Genomic DNA, 11,844 nt, shown 5'->3' on the forward strand with positions numbered 1-11,844 from the left:
AAAAGAAAAACATGATTATGTGCATAAAAATAAAAGAAGCAAGTGACATTATTAAAGAGATTAAAAAGAATCGGATGGATGGATGGATGGATGGAGGGATGGATGGATGGATGGATGGATAAAAAAGAATCACAGAACTTGATTACTTCCCAAAGGGGATGGTACAGAGGTTTCATCTCTTACAGTGAAGATTACAGAACAGTTTCAAACCTCAAACATTACTAGTTGAAAAAAAAATGTACTGTGTGTTAAAAATAAGCAGTAGAGTTGGTGATATGCCCAGACTCTTTATCTTGAAATAACCAAAATATAAACAAAAAGGAACACGGGGGGGGGGGGGGGAGGCTGGCATATAGACTTTTAAACTGAGGGGGTTACAGCAGAACTGTAGGCAAACTCAGACATCTCCTGTGGCAGATTCCATAGAATGAAACACATTCAAGTTTGTCCATCTGCAGATTTTAAAGGTAGAATAAAAGCCTTTGCATTCAAGGGATTATTGAATTTGTGAATCTGATCTTGATGATTAAATGCAGAACGTAGCTGGAAAATGCTAAACAAGAAAATCCAATCCAAATTGTCAAAGTCTTCTCTGCATCTTAGAATATCAATGCACCTTGTTTTTCATTACGTTGCTGCAAATACTCCAGAATATCCAAAACATTTCTAATATTAACATAACTGTCTTTTAGGTAAAAATCCACATTGAACTTCATGAATAAAGTCCTGTAAAATTATTTTCAACCTTTCAGCCAAAATTGTGGTAAACAATTTATAGTCATTATTCAATAAAGATATTGAACAATAATTTCTTTTTGAAGTTAAGTCTTGGGCCTTTTTAGGTATTAATGCTATATTAAGATACTTTCCAGTATCAGGAATCCTTCCATTCTGTAAAATAATTCATTTGTTGTGAAGGTTGTAAAAGCTCATCCTCAAAACATTTATAATAAGAAGTCAGCAGCCCATCTGGGCCAGGTGCCTTTCCTGTTTTAGTCTTTTTAATAACTTCACAAACTTCCCTTACTGTTATAGATCCATTCAAAAATTGTCTCTAATTCTGTGTAATCTTTGGTAAATTCTGTTATGTAAATATTCATCTACTGTACTTTTTCTGAGGAAATTTCTGGACCTTTACATAAAGTAGAATAATACTGATGAAACACTTTTCACATAATTGCATTATCTATTATTACAGTATTTCATTCTTCTAATTTTAATATCAGTTTTCTTATTCTTTGTTTTGCATAATTCATTTTTATTTCCATCTCTCTCACTGTTAACATAGATAATTGCCTCTGTAAAAGCTTAATTTGATGAGTAATATATGTCATCCCTGGGGATTTTTTAAATTCTTCCTTTTTTTAATCTTATCCAAAATAATTTGTACTTTCTCTTGCATTTTCTTTTTAAGTTTACTATTATGTTGTATAAAGTATCCTCTTCCAAAGGATTTACTTGCACCCCAAACCATTCTTCTGTGCCTTTATTAAGATTATTCTCAAAAAATTCTTTTAACTTCCTTTTGCAATCCTCCACTGCCATTTCCTTTTGCAACAACATCTTATTCAATCTCTACCTAAAAGAACAATTTTTTTCTTTTAAAAGTTAAAGTCATTGGATTGTGATCTGAAAAAGTAACATCAATTTTCATATGGAAAGTCCAACAATTCATCCACAAGTCCTTTATAGAATACTGTTTTATCTTCATTTGTGGCATAAATTCCCAATATCAAAGTCTTAGCCCCCTGTAGATAAACTTCCACCCCAACATATCTGGCATAATCATCACTTAATATAAGTTTTGGATATAATTGAAGATTTATATAAAAAACAATTCCATTTCTTTTTCTCAATCCTACTGAAATTCTTCACTCAAATTTTTGTGACTCAAATATTTTTTTTCTAATATGTGTTTTTTGTAAGCAAATCACATCTTGTTTTAACTTTTCCAAATAATGATTTTTTTCTCTCTTTTGAGGAGCAGTTGCTCCACTTATATTCCATGTTAATCCATAGTTAGGCCAAAATTTTAGAAAAGTCAATACCTGTAGCACTCAACGTGGAATCAATATCATCAGTGTCCTGTTGTATCTGTTGTGGCATTTGTTTAGTCACATTTGTCATTGACACTTCCATTTGTATTTCCATTGGAATCTTCTTCTGTTTAAGTTTGCTTGTCAGAAAAAACATAAATTATGTTATGTAGAATTCTAATTGGAATTTCCTTAAGTACAGTTACATCTGTATTATCAAACCGCAATCTAGTATTAAAATGCTGCTCCAAAACTTGCTCTCTAGTCTTCTCCCTGACAAAGTGTACAAGGACATCCCTTGGAACATTTCTTAATTTTGCAAACCATGTATTAATCCTATAAACCTTATCAATCTCTGTCTCAGTGTCATATTCCTCCCAATCCAGGAAATTAGACAGAGATTTAACAGTCTTTTCTCTGATAGCTTCTCCATGTTGTTCTGGAATTGCTCTAAATCTTAAACAATTTTTTTCCCTCTCAGTTCCAGTTATGCCAAGTTGTCCAAATCTTTCACCATCTCTCTATTTATAATATCTGTCTTACTTTCCAAAACTTCCATTTTGTTGGTAATTTGCTTTAGATCTCCAGTCAATTGTCCTACAGACGCTTCAATTTTCTTAACTACTTCTTTCATATCCTTTTTTCTTCTTGCAAATCCTTCTTCCATTTCCTTTTCAAAATCATCCAAACTATTGGCAACCATTGCAGTCATTTTCTTGCCCAATTCCTCAAACATTTTCTGCAGTAAATCTGGTGAAATGCTCTTATCTGTACATTGTTCCACTGAAGCTCTCCTTCCTCCTCCTAATCTTGCAGCTTTTCTTGTGATTGCCATTATGCGAAAGTATAAGTGGGTCAATTACTAGGGTGAAAGTAAAAGGCAGGCTTTTTTGTTTTCTGTTTTGCTTTTCTCTGTCTTTAACACTTTAGTCCCAATCTGCTCCCCGTAGCTACAATCACACAGTCTGGCTTATATTACCCTTATTGTCAGGCCCAGCCCAAGAACAATTGGGCTGGGGACGTGGTGGCGTAAGAGGTTAATGACGCTGGAGTTTGCCGGCCAGAAATGGTTGGCGCTCTAGCGGTTTGGGCCCAGCTCTGTGTGATGGGGTGAACACCCGTCACTCATCCCTAGCTTCTGCCCATCTAGCAGTTCGAAAGCGTACCATCTGCAAGTAGATAAATAGGTACCCCCATTTCAGTGGGAGGAACTGGCAGCGCTTTGCGCGGGGACTGGTGCTGGACCCGATTGGCAGAAAAAATGCCGGACGCTGGACGTGACTGACACAATGGCCTGGCGCTGGACGCAACTGACGTGGTGGGGTGGAATAGATCATCAGTGGAAGAAAGCCCAGATGACATGACTCCCTTGCAACCGCTGCTGGCCACAATAGAGTAAGGCTGCACTAACTGTAATTAGAATAGGCTTGTAATTTGTAATTGTTAACTTGTATATATGCTGTACTATGTGAGCTGCCCAGAGTCACTCATTAGGGGGAGATGGGTGGAGATAAATTGGACGTAATAATAATAATAATAATAATAACAACAACAACAACAACAACGATGAGGCAGTCCAGTCCAATATAGTTCCTTTATTAGCTTACACCCTAAAGACAGAATCTCGCCAGACTAAATTTATGCTAAAGCAACTAGTGGATATACCCCATGAGACTCTAAGGAGGGGCTATCCTAAGCCTCTTCTTCTCAAGGTCTTGCTGCAGGCTGAGAAAGCACTTGCCCTATACCCTCTCCTGGAATGCACTCCCTCCCTCCTGATAGTCTTGATCTTCCATTCCAGTATCCTCCTCGCACATGCCTTCCACTACACCTATCTTATTTTGTAAAATCCACCAATTATCTACTTTCCTTAATAATAAACAGTCAGCATTCCCACAAAGGTCCAGCCTGTTTGTCTAATTAATTTTACTATTTTCAAAGGCACTTTAATCAGGAAAAAAAATTATTCTTCTGTTTTCTAAAATTACTGTCCCCCTTTTCTGTTTAAAACTTTCTTGAATCACAATCTTGTTAAACTTTTTGCTTTAAAATTAAAATTCTTTAAGATAGCATTTTCTTTCCTCTTCTTAATTCCAAAAAGAAAGCAACTCATCAAGAGTTTTTGTTCTTCCCTGCTGTTCGGAATATCTCTCTTAGGTTATAAATTAATTATATCCAGTGGTATTTAAGAAAGTGAGGTTCTTGCTGGTCATATGTTCGTAAAAGCTGCACAGCAGGGAGTGTTGATATTCCCTCTGTTCCCAAGCCACTCAACTCACAATCGACCACAGGAAACTCAATTCCTATGGTCTCCTCATGAGGAGCTGCTATCCAGAGTGCAAGTGGGAAATCCCCCAATCTCTCCTTCCTCTGGAGAGATTTTTGTCAGCCAGAACCTGTTTCCTGGCCACCAATTTCACTGCAGTGCTGTCACGGAGCCACTCCCAGAGAGATCTAACCTACCATAGGTCCTCACCATTTCTTTGGCTTCCAGTACCTAGCCATATCTCCCATTTGTCATAGGAAGTGGTTATTGTATCACCTTGGCCAGAGCAGACTGATAATAGCCTCCTCCTTTTGTGTCAGCCCTTCAAGATAGTCCAGTAAAGAAGTACAAACCATGAGTACTAACACTACCTTTATTATGAGGTTACAGTAAGAAAACCTTGCAAGTCTGAAAGCATTTCTCCCCTCCTTTACTCTTACTTTCCATAAAACTAAGGAGGATCCCTTCTGAGATGCTTCCCACTCCCCTTATCCTTCTGTGGGCTGAGATACCTTTCATATGACAGTTGTCCAGTCTGCAGTTCTTCATCCTGTTTTCCAAGGTCATTCTCACATACCATTAATTTTGTTCCTAGAGTCCCTTTCTTCCTGTCCCAAGAATAAAGAACAGCTGTGGGGATTAAAAATGAATGCTTTGACCCTTTGCCCCCTTCTCAGTTCCTCTTGCTTATGTGACCATTCTGCATTGCTGACAGATATGGTCACAGCATCAAACAAACAGGCAGTTGCTAAGTGGGCTGTAAAAAGAGGTTAGAGGGAGGCCAGGAATATGTATCCAGGCACATAACACCACAGTATCTACTGTATAGTGATTGGTTAGCTCTTGTTTGGTTTGCATGTCAGTTTGAGAAATCCTACTGACATGAATAAAGTGATAACACTCATTACAGGAGCAGATAACAAAGGGGTAGATATCTACAGGGGTAGATAATAGCAAAGCACTGTTCTTATGGCCATATGAAAAAACAGAGAGAGGAACACTCTTCCTGCCACCAAGCAGCCTTGCCTTCAGCATCAAGAATCTGTCTGGAGTAGAGCCTGCCTCCATGCAGCAGACAAGTGGAGTTTCCCAGTCATTCTGTACCAGGTAGCTTCAAATCGCCCTGGCCCACTTGATGAATAAAATGGGATCCAATATTTGTTCTCTGCTTTACCTCAGGCACACACTGTTGTTTCTCTTGGGCTAGCATTCTTTCTGCATTTTACATCTAGCTCATAAGTGAGCCACATTCCTTGCACAAATGTTCAGGAAATGGTGTGTGGCCCTTGAATAGTTTCCATTTTCAGTGTGCAGAAGAATTCATTATCCGACAGCCTTCTGTAGCCCAGAGTTTTCTTATGTGCCATTCTAGACTGAAAATGAGAGATGTATCTATATGGCATAAACATTCTAGTTTTGGTTGTGAGGTCTGTGGCATTCTGAGAAACACATTTCCAGTCAAAAGAAATAATGTTAAAGTGTTCAGCAAACAATAATTCAAACATGTTGGTTCTGGCTCTGAGAATACAGATAAAAAGAAATAAACATGCATTTATTAGAGTGACTAATGGAATAGAAACCGAATTTCTAACAAAAAATTCAGTTTCCATTTTCTTCAGCTGCTCTGATTTGAATAAAATATGTTGTAGTCAACGGGGCAATTAAATTGCACTCGCTGTGTACCAGGCTCGTGATGTGCTGACGACCAAAAAAGAAGATTTTATACAGTTTCCTGCATTTCAGCATTTTTGGCTGCTAGTATAACTTAAGATGTTAGAAGATTAACTTGCAAATGAAATGGACCCAACCAAAAGTCATTCCTTGCTCCCACTCTATTTTATTAGCTTTTAGCTTTACTGGAGGGAGGGAAATGTGTGTGTGTATATGTGTTTGTGTGTAAGATAGCTTCAGTGTTTAAAAATGATACTAATTTTAGAATAGGAAAAATTCTGGTGAAAAAAAATTAAAAAGGTTTTATTCTATTAAGCTGGAAAGAGATAGGTATTATGGGAAATTATGTACAGTTCCTATCTGTGAGTCCTTTGCTTTTACAGTTGGCTCCTACTCTCCAACTTGTTAGTGATGTGGGCAGGACTGAATTTAAAAACATACAACCTTATGTCAAGTTTCCTGACATAAAGCCATTTGAAAGTAGGGAGATGGAGGGCTATTGCAGAAGACTATTGTAATGGTGAAGAGGTTTAAGTGATGTGCCCCATTTTTCTCTGCTTTCCCATCTATAATGGCTTCTTTTCTATGTTTCAGTGCATATCATGGCTGAATAAGGCCTTAGGCTTCCAAAATCAAGTCTCATTCCTTCCCCATCCTTTTCTCCCCCACTTGTTTCTCAAAATGAGCTGTTTTCTCATGCATTTTAATTCAAGAGGGCTACTCCTTCCTTCCTTCCTTCCTTCCTTCCTTCCTTCCTTCCTTCCTTCCTTCCTTCCTTCCTTCCTTCCTTCCTTCCTTCCTCCCTCCCTCCCTCCCTCCCTCCCTCCCTCCTCCTCTAACTCTGCCAGCCACCTGTGCAGGAAGGGCATGATGGATGAAGCTGCTAATGTGTAGTGAATAAAGAGGATGGCCTTGAAGGACAGAGGGAAGATCCACTACTAAGGCAATGATCAGATACACCAAATTTGAGCCCAGGCCAAGAAAGTAATTTGCAAAACATCTCAGACAACACCCCCCACCCCAGCCCAATTCCCATAAAGATGGAAGAGGGAAGATAGGTAACACATTCAGACTTGCAAGATTCTCTTTTAATAGTTCTAATAAAAATAGCTTTTAATCTGCCTGGTGAGTGTTTCTTAGTTTGGTCCACCTGATAGGGCTGGCATACCATCCCACATAAACTTTTGATAACTCCTAACAAAATAGTAAGCGATACATGTGCTGAATTAAAAGTATGAGTAATTGCAATAGCACTCTATAGGAGCTGTGAAGAACTTGCTTAGGATGAACTTCAGCATAGGCCTACCCAGGAGTGAGGCTTTGCAACGGCATCTTGCACAGTGCTGTCATGATGCAAGCTCCACCCCTTTTGTTCCTGCCTTGTGACATCATACGCACAAACAAAAGAGATGGAGCATATGGGAATATGGCTGACACTGCTTTTGCAATTTTGATGAAAGCAACCAGACACTGTGACTGCCTATGGTCCTATGCTTTTGCTGGAATAATTTGGGGGATCATTCCTATTGCTTTTGACAAGAACAAGACTCCCAATAGTGAAAGAATGTAAAAGTCTCTTGGCTTGTACTGAATTTCTTGTTTTATTTCCTTGTGTGCGAATAATTCTCTGTCTGTATTATAAGGTGTTGTTCTTTAGTTTTGCTTTGGTTTGCTTTGTTCAATAAATCCTTTCAGTTTCTACATCAATCATGTGTTCATTGCCTTTGAATCCACAAAGCTACCATCCACCTTTTGCTGCGATGTAACAAAGGACTGAAAATCCAAGAAGTCCGATGTGAGGCTAAAGGATTTCTCCAGACATCCATGACTTTAGTCATTTCAACTTCCACTTGCAAGCCCCAGGCCCTTCACAGGCTGTTTAGGGTCTCCTGGGAAGAACAGAAGAAGAGAAAAAGATCTGAGAAGCATAGGATGGCTATGTGCCCCATGTTCCAGTTGGATGGCATCCTCTGTTTGAAGGGGCATTTCATTTCAGTCCTCTTTAAGGTCATAACTACTGAGTGAATGAAGTCCATATAGAGATTTTAGTTTAAATCCAATTTCAAGATAAGAAGACTTAAGAAGGAAAGGTAAAAATCACCCATCCAAAGATTTCCTCTTGGACAGCTAACTGGGCAGACACACAGATCCCCTGGTCATTGTCTTCCACACCAAGGTGAGCTATATTGCCCTTCTATTTTAGTTATGGTAATCTTTCTAAAACTCTACCTCCAAATGTAAATTTTAAGCAAATCCATGGTTGTTTGGAAGGGACAGATATTTCTTTTCTATCAAAAAGAAATATAGGCTTGGCCTTTTAGATCCCAGGTTTTACAAATTAATTTCAAAACAAGAGTCTTTGTATTAAAACTAGTAAATGGTTTTTATTTTGTTTTATTCTGCCTCAATATTCATGGTGAGAGACTGTTTATGATTAATCTAAGTTTTCATAGATTCACATGGACGTGTATTTATGAATAAATGATTTACTGTGCAATCATATTAAACCATATGATAGAAAAGACCTGAGTGAGCCACATAAATTTTTAAAGATAATAAGAAGCAACATTTCTTGTATGTCTCAAATTCAAGGACATTTTCTGTTTCTAGAATAACAGGGCGAGGTTCATTTTCTAGCTTTCTGTAACTCTCCCATGCATAGCGGAGATGTTACACGATATGTGTAGAAGAAAAGAATCATCCTCGTAGTTTCAAAGAGTAGATGTTGAAATGATTACTTATGAAGAACATATTTAACAAGTATATGTCTTGCTGGGTTATTGTTAGTATAGACTCTAACATTTACCCTACACATCAAAGCAGCACTTTAGCTTTAGATTCCCATTAAAGCCAATGAATGTCACACTGCTAAAATACACTCAGTTCATTGGAAGTGTACCAGTTGCCATGCTGGGTGCCTGGCAGTCATGAAAATGTCACAAAGGGGCAAAAGTAAGCTTGAAAAATATAATTAAGATGACAGTTGACAAAAGTCACTAGAATAGTGCTACAGCTAGTAACTATAGCAACCAATACAACACAAGAGAATGAGCACTATATAGTAGATTGAAAAGGGTACATTTAATTGGGAAATTGAAGAATTTTACCATGTAAGGAATTGTAGCAATCGTCGTCGTCGTCGTCAAACAATAGTTTTAATGAGCAATGTGATTTGTTTGTATTATACCATGACAACCTTGTGAAATAGTAATAGTGAGTCTCACTTTTTCAAATGATGGCCCATATCTGTTGAGAGAATTGTCCAGATGAACTACAGGTAGTGCTTGGTTACCAACCACAATTGGACCAGAATTTCTGTCACTAAGTGATGCGGTTGTAAAGCGAGACATGTGACCACTTCGCTTAGCGTTAGCCAAGAATTGTGGGTCATTAAGCAGAGGGAGTCCCAGGTAAGGAGCTCAGGGAGGTGCCAGGATGGGGGAGGCCCTGGGAGGCCTGGTGCAGGCCCTGTATGAGTTGGGGGATGCTGCAGTGCAGTGCAAAGTCGCAGCCACCCCTGGAAGCCTCAGCCACCCTAGCCTGGCCCAGCAGCGCTTATGACTGCAGGGGTGCTGCAACTCCCCTCACCTGCCTATTCCCCCCCACTTCTATGCCCTTTTGGCTGTCCTGCACAGTGGCACCTGGTGGCAGCTCTGGGGCTAGGGTTGAAGTAGAGGCCTGGGGCCTTTAGTAGTCTCAGCCAGTGCCACCACCCCCAGGTCTCTACTTCAGCCCCAGCACCACCACTGTCCTTGAGAAATGCCACCTCAAGCCCCACACTGTGGCCAGCCACCCCAGCACCATTGCGCAAAGCCCCAATTCCCCCACCCCCCTATGCTCCACAGGCTCTGCTGCGCCCAGCTGACCTTCACTGTTTTCCTCCCACTACTGATGAGGCACACCTGGCCTGACCCTACTGTATGCAAGGCAGCTGCTGGCTGCACCAGGTCCTCTTCCCAAGGCCGCACCGGCCATTCTCCAAGCCACTCATCCTATTCCTACTCCAAATTGCACATCCCATTCCTTCTCCAAATTGCATATCCCATTGTGATCCTTCAGAAACCTTCTGGTCTTCCCCAGGTCTTGCAAGACCAGGCATGCTATTTGAAGAACAACTGGGGTGCGCGATTTGGAGAATGAGGTCTTCGGAATCACCGCAAAAATGGGGCTTCTGCCATTAATCACAATTTGATCACTTGAAACTAATAGAATACATTACAATCATATTGCTTGCAAGGAAATTGAAGATGATTAAAAAAAGGATTGAGGCTTATTGATCGTTGAAGACCACCCACAAAGACAATGGCCGAAAAGACACGTGAAGCCAAAAGCTGAATGTTATTGAATGTTCAGAAAGGCCTTATAAATCTAAATTATACTGTTGTTGTTCAGTCATTAAGTCGTGTCCGACTCTTCGTGACCCCATGAACCATATCGCGCCAGGCCTTCCTGTCCTTCACTGCCTCCCTGAGTTTGCTCAGTTTCATGCTCAATTATACTGTAAGGAAGCCAAATTATATGGAAGCCTAGCTAAACATGCTGACTTTAATATTGAAGTGATACAAGTAGAAGAAATCTGTTAGAAGTAGCTTATTCAAAATATGGGATAAAAAAAAAAAAGAATAAGTCCAAACTTACCTCCTCTGGCTTCAATATTAAATATATATTTCCATGAAGATTATGCTAAAAAAATTATCAGTGGAGAGAAAACTCTTGCAATTTTTCAGACTTAACTGTTTACCAAACAAAAATGAAATTAATCAAGAATCTCCTTAGAATGGTCAGGAGGGCCTTCATAATTCCAGTATCTGGGCAGATGACCGGGCAGCCCTTTTTCCCAGGATCGTCTGAGGATCCTGCACTGCACAGGGGGTTGGTCATCCTTTCAGCCCTAGGGTTCTATGATTCTCCAGGTAAGCAGTAGAGTCCAGAAGAAAGTACAAAATCAAGGTGGTAAGTTCAGAGACTTGACTGAATTTGAATTACCTATAACCCAAAATATAGAACACTGCCAGAGCTTATATATAACTTGCTACTGAAATCTGATTTGGAGACACAACAAGTTAAAGCTGGCATAATCAAATGGATGTAGAATTTAAACAGGAGAATTGATCTGCAACAGTGGGAGTATCAATGGAAGACAAAAATCAAATTCGCTTTGAAAAATACATGAAAAAAATGTTATAAGATGTTGTTCCACTGATACGTTACCCCAGTAATGAGTGTTAAAATGGACAATATCCCTCCTTATTCCCATTTTTGATCTGTATTATTGTATTGGGTTTGTTTTTTATTTGCACATTCCCCAATATCATCCTGAGCTGGGCAGCTTTATAAATGTGATAACTATTGCTTTAAAAAACAAACAGACAACTGAACATTTCTTGTATGCACCCAAAAGCCTCCAAATGGTCTGGACTCCAACCCCTAGTTACTGGATTGCCTGTCCTAGTTGGAAAAAACTGAGCCAATTTTGCTCTTCAACAATGCCTTCCTAAAAATGAGAGGTTTCAAGATTGTAGCCTGGAAAGGCAAGCAAGAAATCAAGGATAGTGATAGTGATGGGGAAATGCTAAATTCTTTTCTGCAATAGATTATTTTAAACTACTTATATAGACAAACTCCTAACCTGCCATTCAAGGAAACAATGAACAGGAAACTCATTAGATTGGAAATCAACTACCTAAATAATATTCTAGACACATGGAGGAAAAATGAAGTACACAAGCTCAGGAAGGTTAAAAGCAATAACTTTTTGGATGACAACAAACTGAATAAATATGGTGCAGCTTGTTTATTGATTACAGAGAGAGCTCTCACCCAGAACTCCTCCCTGATAGTCAATGTCATAGTTGCACTAGCACTAAATTA

This window comes from Python bivittatus, unplaced genomic scaffold (genome assembly GCF_059951505.1).
Source record: "Python bivittatus isolate LINGU-HERP-01145 unplaced genomic scaffold, Pbiv_v1 ctg000020_np1212, whole genome shotgun sequence".
Classification (NCBI taxonomy): domain Eukaryota; kingdom Metazoa; phylum Chordata; class Lepidosauria; order Squamata; family Pythonidae; genus Python; species Python bivittatus.